The following is a 25236-nucleotide window of genomic DNA, read 5'->3' as shown; positions in this document are numbered from 1 at the left end:
AGAGAGAAATATCTTTAATTAGGGATGGGCTTCATGTTCGAGTCAATCCTAAGCTCGACTCGAACACAGCCATTCGCTGAATGGCGAACAAATGGGCTTCTTCGTGGGAAGTTTTAGTTCCTGTATCCATAACCATAATGCAATGTGCACTGGCAGTGCATTATGTGCACTGGCAGTGCATTATGTGACTCTGACCTCCATGCTTTGGCCAATCAAATCATCTGTGCCATGATTGGCAAAAGGCAGATGCCTTTAGCCAATCATGGCTCGGGGGCGGCTGCACTATGTGTAGGGTGAGATAGAAGTTAGTTAGGCAGGGAGAGTGTGTTCAGCCTAAGCAGGCTTGACGGTGGCATAGGTGGTAGAATACCAGGCTTGCAATTGAGAGGTTGTGGGTTTGAATCCCTTGGCCAGTGGGAGATTTATAAGTGGAATTCCTTCAGGGAGAGTGTAGTGAGTTTGCAGTGTAGTATAGTTAATAATACATTGCTGGCAGGGAGATAGATTTTTGCTTTTTACAGTTTGTTGAGATCAGATAGTGCAGTGTATACCACAAAGTTATATATATAAACTTTATATCAGTTTATGTCAGTATTGCTGAAAAAAATGGCGTGGGATTCCCCTAAAATCCATACCAGACCCTTATCTGAGCACACAGGCTGGCTGGCCAGGATGGGGATGGGGGGTGAGCACCCCCCTCCTGAACCATACCAGGCAACATGCCCTCAACATGGGGGGTGGGTGCCCCCCTGCCCCCCACCCCAAAGCACCTTGCCCCCATGTTGATGGGGACAGGGGTCTCTTCCTGACAACCATGGGCTGTGGTTGTGGGATTCTGCGGGGGGAGGCTTATCGGAATCTGGAAGCACCCTCATGTGAATGTATATTGGGTACATTGTACCCCCTACCCATCCACCAAAAAGTGTACAAAAAAATAAAGACAAAAGCCAGTTTTGGACAAGTCCTTTATAAAAAAAAAAAAAATAGTGTCCCCCCAATAATCACGTCGCACGCCCGCAACCGAAAAATAGAAATAAAAAAAGAAGCTCCTGCTTATCAAGACGCCTCCGGTGCGTAATGAGCTGTTTGAGTTTTACAGCTCTTTTATAGGGATCTGACATCACGAGCACCCCATAATGCACTGCTCAGGTGCAGTGAATAAATTACATGATGTGAGTAATTTATTCACTGCACCTGAGCAGTGCATTATGGGGGTGTTTGTGACGTCAAATCCCTATAAAAGAGCTGTCAAACTCAAACAGCTCATTACGTGCAGGAGGTGTCTTGAGAAGCACTAGCTTCTTTCGTTTTTATATTTTTCGGTTGCGGGCAGGCAGGCGAGGAGATCATCGGGGGACACTATTTTTTTATTTTTATTTTCTTATAAAGGACTTGTCCAAAACTGGCTTTTGTCTTTATTTTTTGTACACTTTTTTGGTGAATGGGTAGGGGTACAATGTACCTGATATCCATTCACATGGGGGGGGGGGTGGCGGGATCTTGGGGCCCCCTTGTTAAATGGGGCTTCCAGATTCCGATAAGCCTTCCCCTCACAGACCCCCACAACCACAGCCCACGGTTGTTGGGAAGAGACCCCTGTCCCCATCAACATGGGGGCAAGGTGCTTTGGGGTGGGGGGCAGAGCTCCCCTGCCCCAAAGCACCCACCCCCCCATGTTGAGGGCATGTGGCCTGGTATGGTCCAGGGGGGTGCTCACTTTCCCCCACCCCCATCCTGGGCAGCCAGGCTGTGTGCTCGGATAAGGGTCTGGTATGGATTTTAGGGGGAACCCCACACCATTTTTTTTTTTTTTTTAATTTTGGTGTTTTTTTTTTTCATTTTCTTTATCTGTATTGCTGGGAGCCCACAATACATTACAACCGCAAGCAAGTTTAAATGACATGTTTTTCCTTTAGAAGTGTCAGTATTGCTGCAGCAGGCTAGAAACATTGCACAAATGCGCCACTTTAAAGGCACATTAAGAGGGGCCCCCTAGGCACAATATTTAATGGAATTTTTCATTTTTATTGTTTCACTTTAAGCATTATTAAAATCACTGCTCCTGTAAAAACGATTGTTTTAAAAACATTTTCTGCATTCATTCTTGTACCCCAGGGCAGTATCCACGTCTCCATTCACTTTTTTGGGCCAATAACTTGCATTTAAATCTTTAAAATTAGGACTTTTGATTTTTCATGTACGTGTCCCATAGACTTTAATGGAGTTTGCATGTTCGCTAGAAAATTTCCCCTGTTTCGAGATGTTCTGGTGTGAACCGAATAGGGGGGGGGGGGGGGTGTTCGGCTCATCACTATATCTAGTGGGGCCTATGAAGTGCATAGAGGACTAGATTCCGATACCATGGAATCACAGGGAATGAAAAGTGGGGGGGCTGCACATTTCAACCCACCATCACCTTTTTGATTTAATGTATTTTCATTTTGTTAAAGACTATTTAAAGATTTGCTTTTTTTATAATTTTTAATATATTATGTTATTTTTTGTTTTCTTAAAGAACTCATCCTTACACTGATCAATAAAACACAAGCGGAGGAACATGGCAACCTTGTTTGAAGATGGCTGCATATCTCTCTGCTCCACTGCTAGATATCACAGCCTACATTGAACCACCCACCACCAGCACTGTGACAGCATGCTTTGGAGACAGCAGGAGAACCCACAGCCTCAGAAGCTGGACAAACTCTTCCTAATGCTGCCCAGGAGACCACAACAAAATGGGGGCAGTTGCCGCCACACATCTCTTGCTGGAGCCTATACTGTATCTTCAATACTTGGCCTCTCTTGATCTGGTTTCACCACCCCATCCACACAGACGCTCGCTGTGAATCAAATGGATACCCTGCTATCACTGCAAGCACGGAGGTGAGCACTCAGCAGGAAAATACTGCTCCTAACATAGATCGTGTGACTCCAATATCCTCCTTCCAAAACTCAGTACAGCTTGTGTCTGACTCCACACTAAAACACATGCTTCTATCCGTCAGAGCCTCCTTGCAGGCAGATATGGTGTCCTGCATCCATCAATTTAAGGTGGACCTGCAAGACATGGGAGAAAGAGTAGGTCATATTGAAGACTATCTGTGTGCCTATGCTACATCCTTTAACACTCAGGTGGTGTACGTGCAGCACACATTGACAATCCCACCTGGCTATAAGCTAAAGTAGCCAACCTGGAGGATAGGTTGCATCACAACAATCTGGAGACTTGTGGTATCCCTGAATCTGTTCAACCTTCAAAACTTCCTTACTACGTACAAGACCTGTTCAAATATGTGGTACCTTCTCCCATGCAAGAAGATCTATCTATTGATAAAATGCATCACATCGCTAAATAAAAAGAAAACACTGTGCTTGACTAAAGAAATAAGTACTAATTGTGCCAGCCCTATAACCCCAGATACCAAGACCTTTAGCACATATACTGTATATAAATAAAGTACAGTGCTAAAAAATAATAATATAGAAAAAAATATATTTTTTGATATATACATCAAAAATATGAATCCATGATCATAATAAATATATAAATACATAAAAGTGCAAAACCAACACTTGACATAAAAGGGATGAAAACTCTTAAAAATTATAGTAAGTCAAGTGAATAAAAATATATAAATGTCCACAGAAACAGTGTAATGCAAGATGAAAAAATATATTTTTAAGCTTGAAATAGAAAACACCATGTGTTGGAAAGGGAACCAGTATGTTATCACTTCCAACCCTAATAGAGTGCCCTAGCTTAGGAAAAAAGCAGCTTGATACCAGACAGAGACCACTATATTATAGACTAAGCCCTCTTAGCTCATTCCCAGGACAATGTCATTGTTGAAGAAACGCATAGAGTGGGGGCCTTTCCTGTTGCTGGCAGTCACTCTACTCCTCCGAAAACAGAACCGGTTTATTTTTGCCCCTTGCCTATTAGTCCCAGAATTGCAGCCCTTGTTCGTTGGTGAGCACTGAGTTTTCTATCGTAGCCCAATTGTGCGGTCATAGGTTGCCCTTTAGGCCGCAGGTTGGACTGTTTGTGCTCTTATGGCACACTTGCGCTAGGACCCAGGTGAATTGTCCAGGCAAGTTTCACCATGGGAAGCTGCCTTGCGGCATGGCGCATCCGTAGTGGTATTATGGGCATCAGCACCCAGCCGGAGTATGACGTCATTGGCCGGCTGCAGATGCCCATAATGCCACAGTGGATGCGCCGTGCCACAAGGCTGTTTGGGGGTTATTTAGGACCAGCGCCTCCTGTGACCATCTTGCCAGATTCATGTGGGTTGGGTGTAACAAAGAGGCTGTATGGATAGGAACTCCCTAACTCTGTGTCCTTGCTCTAAACGTGCTGTATCGCACACTTACTATTGTATATTTTTTTCCCATAAAGTTTATTTTATTAAGGAATAAACAAATGTACTAAAGTACAGAAATCGTAAGCATTAGTAGATCAGCTTTAGTATACAACAATGGGAAAAATTCAGCAGTTGCTAATGTACAAAACCCATTTCATCATGAAGATAATTGCTGTCATTTATAACAGGTTCAAATGGGAGACCAAGAGGGTAGATGGGGGGGGGGGGGGAGAGGAGGAATGGTATATAAGGAAAGGGGGACAGAAAGGCAAAGTGAAGATACTTCTACCTCCTATATAATAGTGGTGAGAGATCATCCGAGAAGAAGCATATTCAATTATAAGAACTGAGTATGTAAACAGGGACCAAGTGGTGATCCTACGTGTTAATTATAGTTGCGCCAAGAAAAAGCACCTTAAGATATGTTGGAACATGGTATTAAATTGGCTTCAGGTATACAATGATGTATTAATTAGTGTTGAGCGAACACGGACTGTATTATTCGTGTTCGTACCGAATAATTGGATTTTTGTTACCCGGACACGGACACTTTACTGTATGTTCGGGTAAAAAAAACGTGTTCGGTCATTTTATTTCCGGGTTTTGCATGTTTTGGCGCTCTTTTCATGGCTGTCTTTCAACAGCCAATCAACAATCGTTTAACTGGTGTGCCTTAAGCTATCCCAGCCATGCCTGCAAATGTATGAGTAGCTGTGATTGGCCGTCTGAAGCATGTGACCAAGTCTTTATAAGTTCGAGGCAGCCGCAGCCGTGTCATTCTGCTGCTTAGCTCAGGGACAGAGCACACATACGTGCTGGCTGCTGATTAGGGAAAGCCAGGCAGGGAAAATGAATTGGTGTCCGGATAGAATTTAGGGTCAGGTCGGAGTGTTTAGGCAGGGCGAGTTGTAGGCATTTTAGGGATAGAGTCTGCTGAATTATAGGGTCAGTGTGTTCTACAAACTACAATCGATATTGCTGTGTGGTGTGGGATAGGAGATAGGCAGGTGTCAGTGATCCACATCCATTTTTCTGTGTGTGGGCTGCAGTGAACACAATCTTTTTGGGGTGCAGTGAACACAATCCTTTTGGGGTGCAGTGAACACAATCCTTTTGGGGTGCAGTGAACAAAATCTTTGTGGGGTACAGTGAACACAATCTTTGTGGGGTGCAGTGAAGACAATCCTTGTGGGGTGCAGTGAAGACAATCCTTGTGGGGTACAGTGAACACAATCTTTGTGGGGTGCAGTGAAGACAATCCTTTTTGGGTGCAGTGAACACAATCTTTGTGGGGTGCAGTGAACAAAATCTTTGTGGGGTACAGTGAACACAATCTTTGTGGGGTACAGTGAACAAAATCTTTGTGGGGTACAGTGAACACAATCCTTGTGGGGTGCAGTGAAGACAATCCTTGTGGGGTGCAGTGAAGACAATCCTTGTGGGGTGCAGTGAACAAAATCTTTGGGGGGTACAGTGAACACAATCTTTGTGGGGTACAGTGAACACAATCTTTGTGGGGTGCAGTGAAGACAATCCTTGTGGGGTGCAGTGAAGACAATCCTTGTGGGGTGCAGTGAACAAAATCTTTGGGGGGTACAGTGAACACAATCTTTGTGGGGTACAGTGAACACAATCTTTGTGGGGTGCAGTGAAGACAATCCTTTTGGGGTGCAGTGAACACAATCTTTGTGGGGTACAGTGAACACAATCTTTGTGGGGTGCAGTGAAGACAATCCTTGTGGGGTGCAGTGAAGACAATCCTTGTGGGGTACAGTGAACACAATCTTTGTGGGGTGCAGTGAAGACAATCCTTTTGGGGTGCAGTGAACACAATCTTTGTGGGGTGCAGTGAACAAAATCTTTGTGGGGTGCAGTGAACACAATCTTTGTGGGGTACAGTGAACACAATCTTTGTGGGGTGCAGTGAAGACAATCCTTGTGGGGTGCAGTGAAGACAATCCTTGTGGGGTGCAGTGAACAAAATCTTTGGGGGGTACAGTGAACACAATCTTTGTGGGGTACAGTGAACACAATCTTTGTGGGGTGCAGTGAAGACAATCCTTTTGGGGTGCAGTGAACACAATCTTTGTGGGGTACAGTGAACACAATCTTTGTGGGGTGCAGTGAAGACAATCCTTGTGGTGTGCAGTGAAGACAATCCTTGTGGGGTGCAGTGAACAAAATCTTTGGGGGTTACAGTAAACACAATCTTTGTGGGGTACAGTGAACACAATCTTTGTGGGGTGCAGTGAAGACAATCCTTTTGGGGTGCAGTGAACACAATCTTTGTGGGGTACAGTGAACAAAATCTTTGTGGGGTACAGTGAACACAATCTTTGTGGGGTACAGTGAACACAATCTTTGTGGGGTGCAGTGAAGACAATCCTTGTGGGGTGCAGTGAAGACAATCCTTGTGGGGTGCAGTGAAGACAATCTTTGGGGGGTACAGTGAACACAATCTTTGTGGGGTACAGTGAACACAATCTTTGTGGGTGCAGTGAAGACAATCCTTTTGGGGTGCAGTGAACACAATCTTTGTGGGGTGCAGTGAACAAAATCTTTGTGGGGTACAGTGAACACAATCTTTGTGGGGTACAGTGAACAAAATCTTTGTGGGTTACAGTGAACACAATCTCATACTTCTGAAGATTTGAGGGTGCTGCCTGTTTCATCCTCCTCCTCCTCATCCATCCTTTTAGGGGTACAAACAATAGTAATTGGGGCCTAGTGTGCTTCTGTACGTGTGAAAAACATACACTTTTTTTTTATCATATTTCCTATTCCGCTATTCAATAAAAACCTTTGGGGATCAATTAAATTGCGGGATAGTCTGTGTCGGTACGTGTGAGATCCACCTTTCCAAGTTTTTGGGGTTCATCTCATACTTCTGAAGCTTTGAGGGTGCTGCCTGTTCCATACTCCTCCTCTTCCTCCTCCATCCTTTTAGGTGTACAAACAATAGTAATTGGGGCCTAGTGTGCTTCTGTACGTGTGAGATACATACACTTTTTTTGATCATATTTCCTATTCCGCTATTCAATAAAAACCTTTGGGGATCAATTAAATTGCGGAATAGTCTGTGTCGGTACGTGTGAGATCCACCTTTCCAAGTTTTTGGGGTTCATCTCATACTTCTGAAGCTTTGAGGGTGCTGCCTGTTCCATACACCTCCTCCTCCTCATCCATCCTTTTAGGTGTACAAACAATAGTAATTGGGGCCTAGTGTGCTTCTGTACGTGTGAGATACATACACTTTTTTGATCATATTTCCTATTCCGCTATTCAATAAAAACCTTTGGGGATCAATTAAATTGCGGAATAGCCTGTGTCGGTACGTGTGAGTTCCAACTTTCCAAGTTTTTGGGGTTCATCTCATACTTCTGAAGCTTTGAGGGTGCTGCCTGCTCCATACTCCTCCTCCTCCTCCTCCTCCTCCATCCTTTTAGGTGTACAAACAATAGTAATTGGGGCCTAGTGTGCTTCTGTACGTGTGAGATACATACACTTTTTTTGATCATATTTCCTATTCCGCTATTCAATAAAAACCTTTGGGGATCAATTAAATTGCGGAATAGTCTGTGTCGGTACGTGTGAGATCCACCTTTCCAAGTTTTTGAGATTCATCTCATACTTCTGAAGATTTGAGGGTGCTGCCTGTTCCATACTCCTCTTCCTCATCCTCCCTTTAGGGTAGGAAAATATTTAATCGGGCCTAGTCTGTGTTTGTACGTGTGAGATACAGTTTTTTATCCTATTCCGCTATTCAATACACACCCTTTTGGTGTAAAAAACATTAAATTGCGGCATAGTTTGCATATTTGACTGTGAGATACACCCGTGCGATTACTGTTGTTCTTTTGTTCTGCTATTCAATAAAGACCTTTCTAGGGCAAGATCTTAAATTTCAGAAATATGAGGAGAGCGTCAAATAGGGGCCGTGGCTGGGGTCGTGGTGCTGCTGCTAGAGCTCCTGTTGCAAGGAGAGGCGATAGTAGATTGGTTTGCTGCTGACAGTGCCTCCAGTTCCTTCACATTGTCTCCCACCCAGTCTACTGCAGAAAGGTCAGAGTTGGCACCTGCAGCCAATGTCCAACCGTCTTTCACCTCACCCCCTTGCAAATCAGGCAAGCAGTCTGAGCCCCAAGCCATACAGCAGTCTCTTATTCTTTTTGAGGACTCTGTCAGCAGGGTTTCCCAGGGCCATCCACCTAGCCCTGCCCCAGAAGTTGAAGAGATTGAGTGCAGCGATGCCCAACCACTTATTTCTCAAGATGAGTACATGGAAGGACCATCGCAGCACGTCTCCGATGATGACGAAACGCAGGTGCCAACTGCTGCGGCGTTCAGCATTGTGGAGACCGACAGGGAGGGCAGGGGTGAAGACTGGGTGGAAGATGATGTGGAGGACGATGAGGTCCTCGACCCCACATGGAATGAAGGTCATGCAGGTGACCTGAGTATTTTGGAGGAAGAGGCGGTGGTCACACAGAGCCACCAGCACAGCAGAAGAGGGAGCAGGGTGCAGAAGCGGAGCGGCCGTGCCCTAGACACTATGCCTGCTACTGCCCAACGCAGCAAGGGAACGAGCGCACCAAAGTCAGCTCAAAAGAGTTCTCTAGCGTGGAAGTTCTTTAGAAAATGTGCTGATGACAGGACACGAGTGGTTTGCACCCTGTGCAATCAGAGCCTGAAGCGAGGAATAAACCTTCTCAACCTGAGCACAACCTGCATGATCAGGCATCTAAGTGCAAAGCACGAGCTGCAGTGGAGTACACACCTTCAAAACCAAGAAACGTCTCTGGCTCATCCTGCTTCCTCTTCTGCTGCAGTCTCGGACGCTCCAGCCACCTCTGTAGTCATACCGGCACCTGCCACCCCGCAAACAGACGATCTGTCAGCAACACCACCACCTGGGTCACCAACAACCATCTCCACAATGTCCCGTGGAAGTGTTCAGCTTTCCATCTCCCAAACACTTGAGAGGAAGAGGAAGTACCCCCCTACCCACCCGCGATCCCTGGCCCTGAATGCCAGCATTTCACAATTATTGGCCTTTGAAATGCTGTCATTCTGTCTGGTGGAGACGCCCAGTTTTAAAAAGCTTATGTCGGTGGCTGTCCCACAGTATGTCATGCCCAGCCGCCACTACTTTTCCAGGCAAGCCATCCCTTCCCTGCACAACCAAGTGGGGGAAAAAATCAGGTGTGCACTGCGCAACGCCATCTGTGCCAAGGTCCACCTAACTACCGATACGTGGACCAGTAAGCACGGTCAGGGGCGTTATATCTCCCTAACGGCACACTGGGTAAATGCAGTGGCGGATGGGCCTGAGGCGGATAGCAATTTGGCGCATGTCCTTCCACCACCGAGGATTGCAGGGCGCTTCAGTTTGCCTCCTGTTCCTAACTCATCCTACTCCGCTACCTCATCCTCTACCGCCTCCTCATCCGGACAGCGTAATACCTTCACCACCAACTTCAGCACGGCCAGGGCTAAACGACAGCAGGCAGTTTTACAACTTGCCTGTTTGGGGGACAAACCACACACCGCGCAGGAGTTGTGGAGGAGCATGGAACAGCAGACAAATGAGTGGTTGCTGCCAGCGAGCCTCAAGCCCGGCCTGGTGGTGTGCGATAATGGGCGAAATCTCATAGCAGCTCTGGGCCTAGCCGGTTTGACGCACATCCCTTGCCTGGCGCATGTGCTGAATTTGGTGGTGCAGAGGTTCCTTAAAAACTACCCCGATATGTCAGAGCTGCTGCAGAAAGTGTGGGCCGTCTGTGCTCACTTTCGGTGTTCTCACCCTGCTGCTGCTCGCCTGGCAGCGCTGCAGCGTAACTTCGGCCTTCCCGCTCATATGTGACGTGCCCACAAGGTGGAACTCCACCTTGCACATGCTGCAAAGACTGTGCGAGCAGCAGCAGGCCATAGTGGAGTTTCAGCTGCAGCACGCACGCGTGAGTCGCTCTGCGGAACAGCACCACTTCACCACCAATAACTGGGCCTCCATGCAAGACCTGTGTGCCTTGTTACGCTGTTTTGAGTACTCCACCAACATGGCCAGTGGCAATGACGCCGTTCTCAGCTTAACTATCCAACTTCTATGCCTCCTTGAAAAAACAATTCGGGCGATGATGGAAGAGGATGTGGCACAGGATGAGGAGGAGGAGGAGGAGGATGAAGAGGTAACATTTCAAAGGCTTTCAGGGCAGTCATTCGCAAGGGGCTCCGAGGGTGGGTTCCTGCACACACAAATGCCAGGGACACAATTGTCCAGCAGGGGCACAGTTCTGGAGGATGAGGAGGAGGAGGAGCTGGAGGAGGAGCTGGAGGAGGAGATGGAACCATGTTCACAGCAGGGTGGCACCCAGGCCAGCTCATGGCCATCACTGGTGCGTGGCTGGGGGGATACAGAGGACACGGACGATACACCTCCCACAGAGGACAGCCTTTCGTTGCCTCTGGGCAGCCTGGCACACATGAGCGATTACATGCTGCAGTGTCTCCACAACGACCGCCGAGTTGCCCACATTCTAACTTGTGCTGATTACTGGGTGGCCACGCTGCTGGATCCCCGTTACAAGGACAACGTACCGTCCTTAATTCACTCACTGGAGCGCAATCGCAAGATGCGCGAGTACAAGCGCACGCTGGTAGATGCGATGCTGCTGGCATTCCCATCTGACAGCGGGGCCACAGTGGAAGCACAAGGCAGAGGAGGAGGAGGAGGAGGTCGCCAACGCAACCAGGGCACCGCCAGCACCTCAGAAGGCAGGGTTAGCATGGCCGAAATGTGGAAAAGCTTTGTCAGCACGCCACAACAAACAGCAGCACCAGCAGCTCAGATGGAACGTCTTAGCAGGAGGCAGCATTTTACCAACATGGTGGAGCAGTATGTGTGCACACGCCTACATGTAGTGAATGAGGGGTCTGCCCCCTTCAACTTCTGGGTCTCCAAATTGGGCACATGGCCTGAGCTTGCCCTTTACGCCTTGGAGGTGCTGGCGTGCCCTGCAGCCAGTGTATTATCTGAACGGGTATTTAGCACGGCTGGGGGCGTTATAACAGACAAGCGCAGCCGCCTGTCCAGAGACAATGTGGACAAGCTCACGTTCATTAAAATGAACCAGGCATGGATCCCACGGGACTTTTCCGTACCTTGTGCAGAATAGCAATGGATACCGACCTTACCCACCCATTGTTCCATTTTTGCTCTTTCTCACTCTTTTGGGGTGTACCCTCATTTAAAATTTGTGAAAAGAAGCAGTGTTGGCTACCTCGTCCTCCTCCTCAGGGCCAGATTAACGTAGGAGCTATTGGAGCTGCAGCTCCAGGCCCCTACCTTTTATATAGGCCCCGGGTTGGCCATATTCACTGTGACCGCTCTTCTGTCCCTTGTAAACACAGAAGTCTGGCTTCTATGCTCGCTTCCCCAGGCAGCACCCTCAGAACCTCCCCACACAGCGCGAAGGCCTGACAAGGAGGGACAGTTGCCTATGCATGGATGTGTTTATGGGCTTCAGAGACATCATCCCATGTTGAATTAGGCATGCATGGCTGCACCCTTCCTCCTCTGGGTGCATGCCAAGGCACGGCCCTTAAGGCCCTTCAAAATCCTCAGCACCAAGACCATGATGCTCTTAATCCGGCCCTGGTCCTCCTCCACCGCCGCTTCCACCTACATAGGTGTGCGCAGCCTATTGCATTAGGGTGTGCACCCCAAAGTTGAAATACACATGCATGTGTTTGCCTACATGTACATGGCCCCGATACATTACTCTCCCTGCTGGCAAAGAGAAATAGAGCAGAGCAGGTCCGAGGGAGATCTCCTCACTGGCAAACAGAGCGATAATGCTATGTGCCCTAGGTGATTAGGGTGTGCCCAGGTACACCCGGCACACCCTGTGCGCACGCCTATGACACCGCCACATCCACCACCACCTCAACCTCCCTCCTACTCCATATGGGCCTCGTCCTTCAGAGATGAAGAACATTGTTTTATTTTTCTGTTTTTTTTTGTTGTTTTAAGTTATTTCCCTATCCACATTTGTTTGCAGAGCACTTGCCATGCTCTTAACTACGTTTTGCTGCCATTTGCAGCACTCTAGCCCTTTCCATTGGTGTTTTAGAGCCATTTTAGTGCCTTAAAGTTCGGGTCCCCATTGACTTCAATGGGGTTCGGTGTCCGGGAAAAGTTCGGTAAAAGTCCGGGACACGGACCCGGACTTTTTTTTAAAGTTCGGCCGAACCCGTCGAACACGGACATCTAGGTGTCCGCTCAACCCTAGTATTAATATTAAGTTGAAAAGAGATTAAATTGTATGTAAAGGATATATATATATATATATATATATATATATATATATATATATATATATATATATATATATATAATTCCATGGGGCCTCCCCTCACATCCCTTTTTTAGGGGGGGGGGTGGTCCCTGAGATAACTAGTGCGACTGTTCAGACTGGCTTCTTAGCATGGTGTCAATTTTATCAATTTCCTTAATCCATTCCTTTATGGAGGGAACTCGTGTAGAACCCCAATGTAGGGGAATGCAAAGTTTAGTTGTGTTAATGAGATGCATGGGTAAAGTCTTGCAAAAGAAAGAGAAGGGAATGTTGGAATGGTGAAGGAGGAATTGGGCAGGGTCAAAGTTGAGATTAAAGGTTGAGACTTCCTCTGTTATCCGATGGACTTGGGACCAGAAAGCTTGAATGCGAGGGCACTCCCACCAGATATGGAGCAGGGAACCCGACTCGTGCGAGCATCTCCAACATTTATTTGGCACAGAGGGAAACAAGCGATTGAGGAGTCCCTGGGTCCTGTACCACCTGGTGAGTAGTTTAAAGTTATTTTCTTGCTTGTTAACATTTACTGACCCTTTGTGGACAATTTTGAGAACACGCTCCCAGTCTCTGTCCATGAGGTCAAGATTGAGATCACGCTCTCAAGAAGGTATTGCCTTACCGCATTTCAGGGAGATTTTCTCAAAGAACATCTCGTAAATGGCCGAAATTAAATGCCTTTGAGGCGTTTTTTGTGTACAAAGTAATTTGAATTGGGTGAGAGGCCGTGAAGCTTGGTTTGTATGGTTTATATCCTTCAGGGAGTGTCTAATTTGCCAGTACAACCAGAATGGGAAAGATTTGTTTCTTGTCTGGGCAGCTATGTTGGTTAGATCTAAGAGGTTACCATCTTTAAAAAAGTGTTGGGCAAGTATGTTAGAATGTGGCCAGTTACTTTGTATCCGGGTTATATGGGTCCCTGGCAAGAAGGCAGGATTGTTGTTAATCGGTGTGAGAGGACCCGGTGAAGAGAATAAATCGAATTTGCATGTTGCTTTAAACCAATTCAATTCAATGTTGGGCCAATTAGTGGGTGTGATTTGAACGATGTGGGGAGCATACCAAGAGGTAGCCAAGGCAAAGAGGCCAAATCAGGTGAGCAAACTGAGGCTTCTATGTCTATCCAGTCCTTCATACCAACATGGACACACCAATCTGCAACTCTCGATAAGTGACAAGCCCAGTAATAATGTTGTAGGTAAGGGAGGCAGATGCCCCCTTTCTGTTTGGGCTTAAGTAATTGTTCATAGCTTATTCTAGGTCTCTTGTGATGCCAAAGGAACTTTGTGCACATAGTTTTAAAACGTTGGAAAAATTGGCGGGGAATGGAGATAGGAATTGTTTAGAGAATATATAGAATGCGAGGGAGAATGTTCATTTTAAGAAGGGCTGCCCTTCCAAACCAAGAGAAGAAAGATTTTTCCAATTTTTGTAAGTCTTCTGAGATAGATTTCAAAACAGGAGGGAAATTCAGTTTAAACAGGTCCAATAGTTTTGTGGGGAGAAAGATACCAAGCTATTTGATCGCAGTAGTTTCCCATTTAAATGGGAAGTTAACTACATTGGGTGAGAATTTGTGAAGGCAAGGATATATTTAACGTTTGAGACTTGCTAAAGTTAATCTTAAGGTTGGAAATGGATTTAAATAATTTAAAGTCTTTAAGCAGATTAGGAATGGAGATGAGTGAGTCTTGGATAAACAGGAGAATATCTGCGAAAGCTGGCAATTTATACGTGTGATTCCCCAATGTAAGGCCTTTGATATTTTGATTAGCTCTTATACAGTTCAGTAATGGTTCTAAAGTGAGTATAAATAAGATTGGTGAGAGGGGACTACCCTGTCTAGTCCCATTTCTTATGGAGAAGGCGTTCGACAGGTGGCCATTCACCCTCACTCGGGCTGAGGGGGACTTGTACAGGGACATAATAAACGAAAGCATGTTGGGCTGTATTCACAAATGTTGAAGTACAGCAGATAGATAATCCCAGGCCAGCCTGTCGAATGCCTTCTCCGTGTCCAGTGAAAGAAAGAAACCTTGTTTCTGAGAGGAGGTGAGCCAATGATGTAGGTTGATCACTTTCAAGGTATTGTCTCTGACCTCTCTCCCAGGGACAAACCCTACCTGGTCTTTTTAAATCAGGGAGGGGAGAAATGGCTGAATGCGATTTGCTAAAATTTTTGAAAAGAACTTTATGTCCAGATTTACCAGGGATATTGGTCTATAGTTGGATACGGCTGTATTATCCTTCCCTTCTTTGGGTATAATAGTGATATGTGCTTCAAGTAATCTTTTCGGGTGAGTTAGCGGAGAAAAGAGGGAGTTGAAAGCCTTTAGAAAGGGAGTGCAGAGCAGATCCAGAAAGGTTCTATAGTACGTTGCTGAGAACCCATCAGGGTCTTGGCTTTTGGCTGTCTTTAGTTGTTTTACGGCCTGTCTCAATTCCAGTTCCTGAGATTGGAAGTTCGAGTCTTGACGCCTCCTCTTGGGTGATTGGTTTGGGGCAATTTTGGGCCAGAAAGGATTGTATGAGTTGGGGGCGTTTGGATGAATTACAGGGTGTCTGAGAGGTATTGTTTAGGTTATAAAGCTCAGAGTAAAAGACCTCAAATTGTTTTGGCAATGTCCGAAGGACTGATCTGAGGAATTTTTGATACAATGGATAGTGGAGTTTGCTTTTCTCATCCGAATACATCTTGTGAGAAATTGACCACATTTATTGCTTTGTTCGTAAAACTATTTATGTGAAAGAATTAACCGCCTTCTGTGTTTGGTATCTAGAAGGCCTCTTAGTTCGGTTCTAACCTCAGTTAGTTCTTGGAACGTTTGTGATGCTCTAGATTGTTTGTGGGTGGCCTCTAAGGTACGGATTTTGTTTAGTATTGCAGACATTTCCGCCTGTTTAGCCTTATTTTTGGTTGATTTCATGGCCATAAGTATACCTTTTATGGCGCATTTATGAGCTTTCTATTGGGAAATCGCACATACTTCCGCACTCTATCCTAGATACTTATTGTGGGGGAGTAAATAGTATGTGAAGTCTCGTTCGAATGGATGTTGGGTGCGCCATGAGTCATGTAGCAGGAGGGATTGCAATGATTTTTTTATTCTAGTCAGAGCTTTATATGGGATAGAAGAGGTACCTGAAGAGGTGTCTGTTGAGGGCAATATTGAAGTCTCCACCTAGAATGGTTGTACCCAATTGGAAACTTGTCAGAAGTTGTGTCACTTCGTCGAAGAAACCAACTTGGTGTGTGTTAGGACTATGAACATAGGCCAAAGTGGTCATGTGTCCTTTGATTTGTCCATTCAAAAATATGAATCTACCCTCAGTGTCTACATGTAGATCTAGGGGGTCCCATTAGGTACGTTTTGAAATCAAAATTGACACTCCCTTGGTCTTGGCCAAGGGATTGGATGCGTGGTATACCTCAGGGTAAAAATTGTTGGTTAGTTTGAGTATAGAGCCGGTGCAGAAATGTGTTTCCTGAATGAATGCAACATCAGCTTTTATTTTGTGAGCCAGTGCAAGTATTTGGGATTGTTTTTCAGATAAGTTGAGTCCCTTGGCGTTCAGAGAGAGGATTTTAACATTAACAGTGCCCTGGGATCGAGGTACAGAAGACATATTAAGCATCAGAGAAAAAGGGAATAAAAATATATATAAAAGGGGAAAAAGGGGGGGTAGTAAGGTGGGATAACAGACCCCCAACCTCAGCAGAGGAGAAAGGGGAGAGTAAGGTGCGTGGGGAGGGATGGGTTATCACGGGGAGGGGAGTATTTAAACTAATACGTAGGATGGATGGAAAGCGGGTAATGTGCTTTAAGGTGATGGCACTTGGTTGTGTAGATGTTACCTTTTCCTATGAGAAAAAAGAAAACAAAAGAGGAAAGAAAAAATCGTAGTACCGGGAGGAACGTTTTTTTAAAGTAACCTTCTCTACACTTTAATCCGGTAGCGGTCAACAAGAATCAGATAGATTCCCATTGTGTTAAGGCATCGAAGGAGTGGACAGAAAACTATTACAAAGTTCTATAACCCTTGGAGCCAAAGATATCAAAACTTGGGGAAGGTAGTGATCTATTTACCCCTTAGCTCCATTGTGACTGGGGAATATCAACAACTAAAATTGAGGAGTGAGAGGTGTAAGGAGAACCCTATAGCTTTCAGAAATAGCCAGTGAGAAACACACAGAGGTAAGTATGCAAGGAACATAGCAATTTTAATTATATGAATGAGATCACACCTGCACTTAATCACCTATTACCTGAGCAGGGGAGTGTGAGACCTGACAGACAAATATCAGGGGTGTCTGCTTGCAGCAGGATGAGCCTCCTTAATATAACTCAAATAGTTATAAGTTTATATGTGAATCATCCACATTTGGAGCCAGTGAGATAAATAATGAGCATCCGGCCGGGTGGACAGAGACGGAGGACAGGGGCGCTCAGTAGGCAAGCTAAACCAGTCAGGGACCAGCATTGCTCGAGCAGAGCGACGCCCCTAGCTCCCAGGGGAAGAACTCCTCCTCCAGTGAGGCCGGGAGAAAGGGAAAGGAAAGACAGGTGCTGGTGGTAGGGCAATCAATAATTAGAAGGACAGACAGTGCAATCTGTCACAAAGACCGTGAGCGCTGAACGTTCTGTTGTTTACCGAGCGCTCAGGTTCGGCACATCACGGATCGGGTGGACAGATTACTGGGCAGGGCTGGGGAAAACCCAGCTGTCATGGTACACGTGGGTACCAATGACATAGGCAGAGGGAGATGGAGAGTCCTAAACGATTTCAGGGACTTAGGCGCTAAGTTGAGGACTAGGACCTCCAAGGTAGTATTTTCAGAAATATTACCTGTACCTCGAGCCACACCAGAGAAGCAGTGGGAGATTAGGGAAGTTAACAAGTGGTTGAGGAGCTGGTGTAGTAAGGAGGGTTTCGGGTTCCTGGAGAACTGGGCCGACTTCTCAGTCGGCCACCGGCTCTTTGGTAGGGACGGATTGCACCAAAATGGGGAGGGTGCAACCGTACTGGGTGAGAGAGTGGCCAAAAAGTTAGAGGGGCTTTTAAACTAGGTGATGGGGGGGGAGGGTACAGATGTAGAATTAGCCAGCGGGGAGCAAGATTCAGAGGGCAAAAATTGGGACATTAGTGGTAGGGTGTTCAGAGTTCCTAAATCCAATGGGGAAAAATCACAAGAGCAGCCTAAACAACATCAAATAAGGATATGGTATGCAACCGGTCAAAATTTTGAGGTTTGTACACCAATGCCAGAAGCTTGGCCAACAAGATGGGAGAGCTGGAGCTGCTGATGTTTGAGGAGGACTTCGATTTTGTGGGGATAACAGAGACTTGGTTCGATAACTCTCATGATTGGATGGCGACCATTCAGGGGTATTCCATTTATCGCAGAGATAGAGAAGGTAAAAAAGGGGGAGGGGTATGTCTGTATATTAAGAACAGTATACAGGTAAATATGAAGGATGATATTAATAATGGAGCTATGGACGAGGCAGAATCCCTATGGGTAGAACTTAAAAGGGAAGGCACCATAGGGAAGGTAATATTGGGAGTATGCTATAGGCCCCCCAACCAGAGGGAGGAGGGGGAGGCGGACCTCATTTTACAGATAGGATTGGCAGCAAGGATGGGAAATGTCATTATGATGGGGGACTTTAATTATCCAGATATAGACTGGGCAGAAGGAACTGCATATTCAACCAAGGCTCGTCAGTTCCTAAATGTTTTGCAGGACAATTTTATGGCTCAGATGGTGAATGCACCAACAAGAAACAATGCGGTACTTGACCTACTGATTACCAACAATACAGACCTGCTCACGGATAAAGAAATACGGGGCAACTTAGGAAACAGTGACCATAGGTCAATTAGTTTCAGTAATAATTATAGTGATAGGAAACACAAGGGTAATATAAGAACACTGAATTTCAAAAGAGCCAATTTCCCAAAACTGCGCTAGAAAATATCAAATGGGATAGTACCCTGGGAACAAAGAACACTGAGGAAAAATGGGAGTGCTTCAAGAGCATACTAAACAAAGGGATTGGCCAGTGCATTCCAAAGGGAAATACATTTAAAAGAGCAAAATTAAACCCTGGGTGGCTAAACTCCAACATAAAAATGCATATTAATACTAAAGAAAAGGCCTTTAAAAAATACAAGGCTGAGGGGTCATTGGCAGCATTCAAGCTTTACAAAGAGTGTAATAAGAAATGTAAAGGCGAAATAAAGGTGGCTAAAATAGAACACAAAAGACATATAGCGGAAGAGAGTAAAAAAAAAAACAAGAAATACTTTAAGTATATAAACAGTAAGAAAGTGAGGCCAGAACACATTTGCCCCATAAAAGACGACAAAGGAAATCTGGCCACAGAGGAAAGAGAGAAGGCGAAAGTGTTCAATAATTTCTTCTCTTCAGTCTTCACAAAAGAATCGGGGGCTACACTAACCCAGCTTGTAATGCTAAACTAAATAATACACATCAGGAAATACCTCCATGGCTAACAGAAGATAGACTTAGAACTAAACTAGAGAAACTTAACATAAATAAATCACCGGGACCGGATGGCTTGCACCCGAGGGTTCTTAAAGAGCTCAGACAGGTGATTGCCAGACCATTCCTGATCTTTAAGGATAGTCTACAGACGGGTATGGTGCCAGCTGATTGGAAAAAAGCCAACGTGGTACCAATATTTAAAAAAGGGCAGAGATATATCCCGGGTAACTATAGGCCGGTCAGCCTAACATCAGTAGTCTGTAAGATTTTGGAGGGGATGTTAAGGGACCACATACAAGACTTTCGTAATGAAAACTGTATTATTAGTAGTAATCAGCATGGATTCATGAAAAATCTTTCTTGCCAAACCAATCTATTAGCCTTCTACAATGAAGTGAGCTGCCACCTAGATAAAGGTAAGCCTGTAGATGTGGTGTATCTGGACTTTGCAAAGGCCTTTGACACCGTTCCCCACAAACGCTTACTGTACAAACTAAGGAATGTAGGTATGGACCATAGGGTGAGTATTTGGATAGAGAACTGGCTCCAGGAGAGAATCCAGAGGGTGGTGATGAATGGGGAGTACTCGGATTGGGCGGGTGTGGAAAGGGGGGTCCCCCAAGGTTCTGTCCTGGGACCAATCCTGTTTAATGTATTCATAAATGATCTAGAGGAGGGGATATCTAGCACAATCTCAGTATTTGCAGATGATACTAAAATAAGTATGCCAATATCTTCTATGCAGGATGTGGAAACCTTACAAGTGGACCTGAACAAAATAATGGGGTGGGCAACTACATGGCAGATGAGGTTTAATGTTGAAAAATGTAAAGTAATGCACTTGGGCGTCAGAAACAAGAAAGCAAGCTACTCACTAGGGGGGAAACCTCTGGGTGAATCTAAGATGGAAAAGGACCTGGGAGTACTAGTGGACGACAGGCTTGGCAGTGGCATGCAATGCCAAGCCGCTGCAAGCAAAGCCAACAGAATACTGGCTTGTATAAAAAAGAGGATTCACTCCAGAAATAGAGATTATTCTCCCACTCTACAAGACTCTGGTCCGGCCACATCTGGAGTACGCTGTCCAGTTCTGGGCACCGGTCCTCAGGAAGGATTTGCTGGAACTGGAGAGAGTCCAGAGAAGGGCAACAAAAATAATTAGGGGAATGGAGGGCATCTGCTATGAGGAAAGACTACAAGCACTGAATTTATTCTCTCTGGAGAAGAGACGCTTGAGGGGGGATATGATATCAATGTACAAATACTGTACTGGCAACCCTAGCATAAGGAACAAACTTTAGAAAAAGGGAATACAATAAGACACGTGGCCACTCACTAAAACTAGAGGAGAGACGGTTTAACCTTAAAACACGTATGGGGTTCTTCACTGTCGGAGCAGTAAGGATGTGGAATTCGCTTCCACAAGCAGTCGTATCAGCAGGGAGCATCGATAGTTTCAAAAAGGGAGAGAAAAAATGTCAGCACAGGATGACACTGTGGACACTTAAAAATAGCATGTGCCACGTCCTAATCAAAATATGTATGGGGAGAATATAGGCAAATGGACTTTATTGGCACTAACACTCGGACACTAGTGTCATAAAATGGAATATTTTATTTTGAAATAATTAAAAAAAAAACATGTATATACAATGTAAGTGTCACCACAAGTGTAGAACATAGAGACATAAACAAAAATCAAATATAAAGCACGCAATTCAAAAGGCACATATATTCTAAACTGCCGAAGCCTCTATCACCGCCTTATGGACAAAGATTACCATACTTTAACTTGTATAGATTAAAGATGCTAGAATGGCCCTCTGGCTATTTCTAATGTAGAAAATTAAAGCTCTTTAGACGAATCCATCGGCGGTGAGAATGAAGAGGCTCGGTATTGAATACTGTATTCCAGTCACGGACAAACTCTACATGTTTCGCGCTGTTGGCGCTTCTTCAGGAGTTTAAATAGGGGCTGAAACAGTTCTACAAAGATATATAAAAAAGAAGCATTTAGGATTCACACATAGCAGGATATACATATATGTACATGCGTGTATACCTTCCTGAGACACATGGAAGGAGAACAGAACATAAAAGTATCAATATCACACCAACATTATCAATAGCATAACCCATCTAATTGAGTTTAGCCACGTTTTTTTGTTATCTTACCAAAGTAGCAGTGTTAATAACACAGTGTATAGAGACACTGTTCTCTATTGCATGGATGCCGATGCCTATGGTCATGGAGCAGACACGAGGGCGAAGATCCAAAATTACGTGCCAGAAGACCCACCCCAAGAGAGAGAAGGGGGTGTGTCAATATATGAGGTGGGGGGATATTTAGGATAACAATCCTTAATCTGATAAGAAAAATTATAAATATAATGAGCAAAAATAGAAAGGGTATCATACAATGAATATATGTTGATAAAAGTTTCAATATTAGATCTCTTACCCATTAATACTTAGAAAATAATAATAATAATAGAGGTGAGGTCACGGGAAGTGTAGCTGACTGTTGTAGTACAGATAGACATTAAAAGCTGAATGCCAAAAGGGTAATTCTGTATTCCCTGTAAGCAGAAACAGGGGACATTAGAATTAATAGGAACAGATAGAGAAAGCACCCAGATAGAGATGTAAACGGGAACAAACCTTGGTATATATAATAATAGCTCAAACCATCCGGAAAAATCCAAATAGCCTGTGAGAAAAGGCTTGCTATGGGACAGACGGCTTCTACTAGATGATGATACAGAACATCCTATAGACCCAAATAAACATAATATGGGGTATAAGGATGTATGTTGAAAAAAATTTTTTTTCGCAATTACAGAACGCATCATAATACTAAGCCTTTATTGGCATCGTGCAAATAAATATGCATAATATATACCTTAGTATGGTGGATCAAACCATCCAGGGGGCGTCCAAAATAGCCTGTAGCAAAACTTGCTGTCGGGCAGGCAGCCTCTACTAATTGGCTAAACACAGTCTCCTGTGGATCCAATAAACAATATAAAGAGGATATAAGGACATTATTTTAAAGAAAGGAGGGGATTTACAATTCTATAATAGCGTCAAGATACTAGGCAGGAATTGGTGCCATACCATTCAGGGTGCAAAATACTAGCCTGAGGATATCAAAAGGTAAGAAAGATAATGCCTGCTGGACGGCCGTGACCTCCCACGAAAGCTCCAGACTGAAGGCTCGCTTCGGTCTGGGCTAAATAGCCCCCAACTGTGAGAGTCAACACGCCGGAGTGGCGTGTGACGTCAACACAGCCCGGCATAAGGTCCGCCCCCTGTTCCGGATAGGGCGGATAATGGTGGAATGATCCAATCCCATGGTGCGGTGCAGTAAGGGCGGGTCCGAGAGGCGAGAACAGTGTCAGCCTCTCGGAGCGCGCCGCCCACTACCAGGAAGACTACAGTGACAGGGAGGGGCGGGTGACCGCCCACTCACAGTCCCGGGCTGAACCCCACCTCGGAGCCATGCTAGATGGAAACAGCCACGGAGGGAGATCCTGACAACGGCGGCGGGAGGGGAAGCAAAGCTCCTGTGAGGTGACGGCGCTACCAGCCGCACCTCCAGGCACTAAAAAGGGGACAGCGCCGATCATGGCTGTCTCCACAGACAAGGGCATCGGCATCATAAGCAAATATAGCAAAAACCTAAAATAAAGGAAAAAAGGAAATATTAAAACGTATTACCATCATGACAATTGTGTTTGTTGCACAAAAATAGAGACATCCCTAAAAACGACATAGATAGACCAACAACACAAGGGGCAAAAGGAAAAAAAAAAAAAAAAAAGAGCCTAGTCTAATAAAAATGAAGTGTGTAATGATCCGGAGAGGGGGGGGAAAGGGGGGGAGGGGGGAAGAAAAAGGGGGGAGTTTCTTGGTCATGGGGGAGGGGGGCAAAGTCCAGGAACGTGGTCTGGGCTTGCATTGAAGAGAGCAATCCCTGAGGTTGTCCTAGCACATATAGTGTATAGGATAGAGAAAATCGCTCATCGCTAATAGCCCTAGGGCTATTTACAGGAAGGGTCTGTATGATAAAACTTCATTAAGGCCCGGTGGTATTGTTGCTTTTAAACGCTCTATCCAAAGAACTTCTCTTTGCAATATTCTTTTGTCCCAGTTACCCCCTCTGGGGTCTGGGGGTATGGTTTCTAACACAATAAAGGATATACAAGATGTGTCATATTTATGGTAAAGATCAATGTGCAGACTAATTGGGGTGATCATTTTCCCCTTTCCCGAATAATATATATGATCGTTAACTCTTTGTTTGAGCATTCTGATGGTCTTGCCGATGTAGAACACTCCACACCGGCAAGACGCCAGATAGACCACTCCATGTGTTGAGCAATTTGAAAAAAACCTTGGAACAAACGTGTCACCATTAGGTAAAAGAAATTGCTGTCCCTGCCTAATCCAGGGACAAAATTCACATTTATTGCATTTATAAATTCCAAAGGGATTTCGCCGGCATGTTTTTTCTGGATTGTAATGCGGTTCGCGAACGGCGAACGCGAACATCGGCAAATGTTCGCGAACCGGCGAACCGGGCGAACCGCCATAGACTTCAATAGGCAGGCGAATTTTAAAACACACAGGGACTCTTTCTGGCCACAATAGTGATGGAAAAGTTGTTTCAAGGGGACTAACACCTGGACTGTGGCATGCCGGAGAGGGATCACGCAAAAAAAAGTTCTTAAAAATTATAATTTTTTGATAGAGAGCCAATTATTGGAAAAATTAAAAAAAAATAAAAATAAAAAATTTCTTTGGATTTAGCATCTGGGGGGTCTAAAAAGTGTCCAAAAGGGGGTTTGGTGTAACCAAAAACCTGCGCAAATGGTTCAACCGTGTATATAAGAAAAATTATATATGTATATATGTGAGTAAATAAATAATTTAATAAATAATTAATTAATTATTATTATTAATTTAAAGGAATTGCTTCCTTATAGTGAGCAGCAACAAAAAAGCAAATGTGCTGAACGATTGTTTAAAAGAAGGAAAGTGTCGCGCTCAAACATAAATATAAAGTGCCTGTGCAGATATTAAATCAACAATTCATAATTAGTACCAATCAAAATTCAAAACATCAATCAATCTGTGCCCAACATTAATGTAAAGTGCAAACAGTCCATATGCAGCATCAACCAGTCCACATATCATTGGTGTCACACAATGTGGCAGAGACTTGATAGTTAGTGCAGATTAAGCCTTCACCTCCACACTTCACCCAGTGATCTAGTAAGGTACTCCTTACCGGAAATATATGACCCCTTGATTATAGGGGGTCACATAGACATTTTCTCCAACTCAATGCACGATCCTCAGCTCCTCTGTCACACAATAGGTTCCAGCAATAAGCCTTTAGAGCATATCTCGGATCAGGGGGCAAACATGGGTGGAATGAAAAGAGACTCTCATGGTGCAGTAAATCAAAACATGTCGCTTTGTTTAAAAGGAAATGCACTTACTAGAATCACCATAAAAGAATCGCCTTTCTCATCAGAGTATACAGCGGGGTTGAGAGCACTGCCGATCGTACAGCGCTCCTCTAACCCGGAAGTGGCTACGGTCTCACGTTTCCCTTCCCGACGTACGTTTCGTCAGTACGACCTGACGTCATCAGGATGATCCCCTGATGACGTCAGGTCGTACTGACGAAACGTACGTCGGGAAGGGAAACGTGAGACCGTAGCCACTTCCGGGTTAGAGGAGCGCTGTACGATCGGCAGTGCTCTCAACCCCGCTGTATACTCTGATGAGAAAGGCGATTCTTTTATGGTGATTCTAGTAAGTGCATTTCCTTTTAAACAAAGCGACATGTTTTGATTTACTGCACCATGAGAGTCTCTTTTCATTCCACCCATGTTTGCCACCTGATCCGAGATATGCTCTAAAGGCTTATTGCTGGAACCTATTGTGTGACAGAGGAGCTGAGGATCGTGCATTGAGTTGGAGAAAATGTCTATGTGAC

This window comes from Pelophylax lessonae (assembly GCF_965119305.1).
Source record: "Pelophylax lessonae genome assembly, chromosome: 12".
NCBI lineage: Eukaryota > Metazoa > Chordata > Amphibia > Anura > Ranidae > Pelophylax > Pelophylax lessonae.
This window is presented reverse-complemented; position numbering follows the sequence as displayed.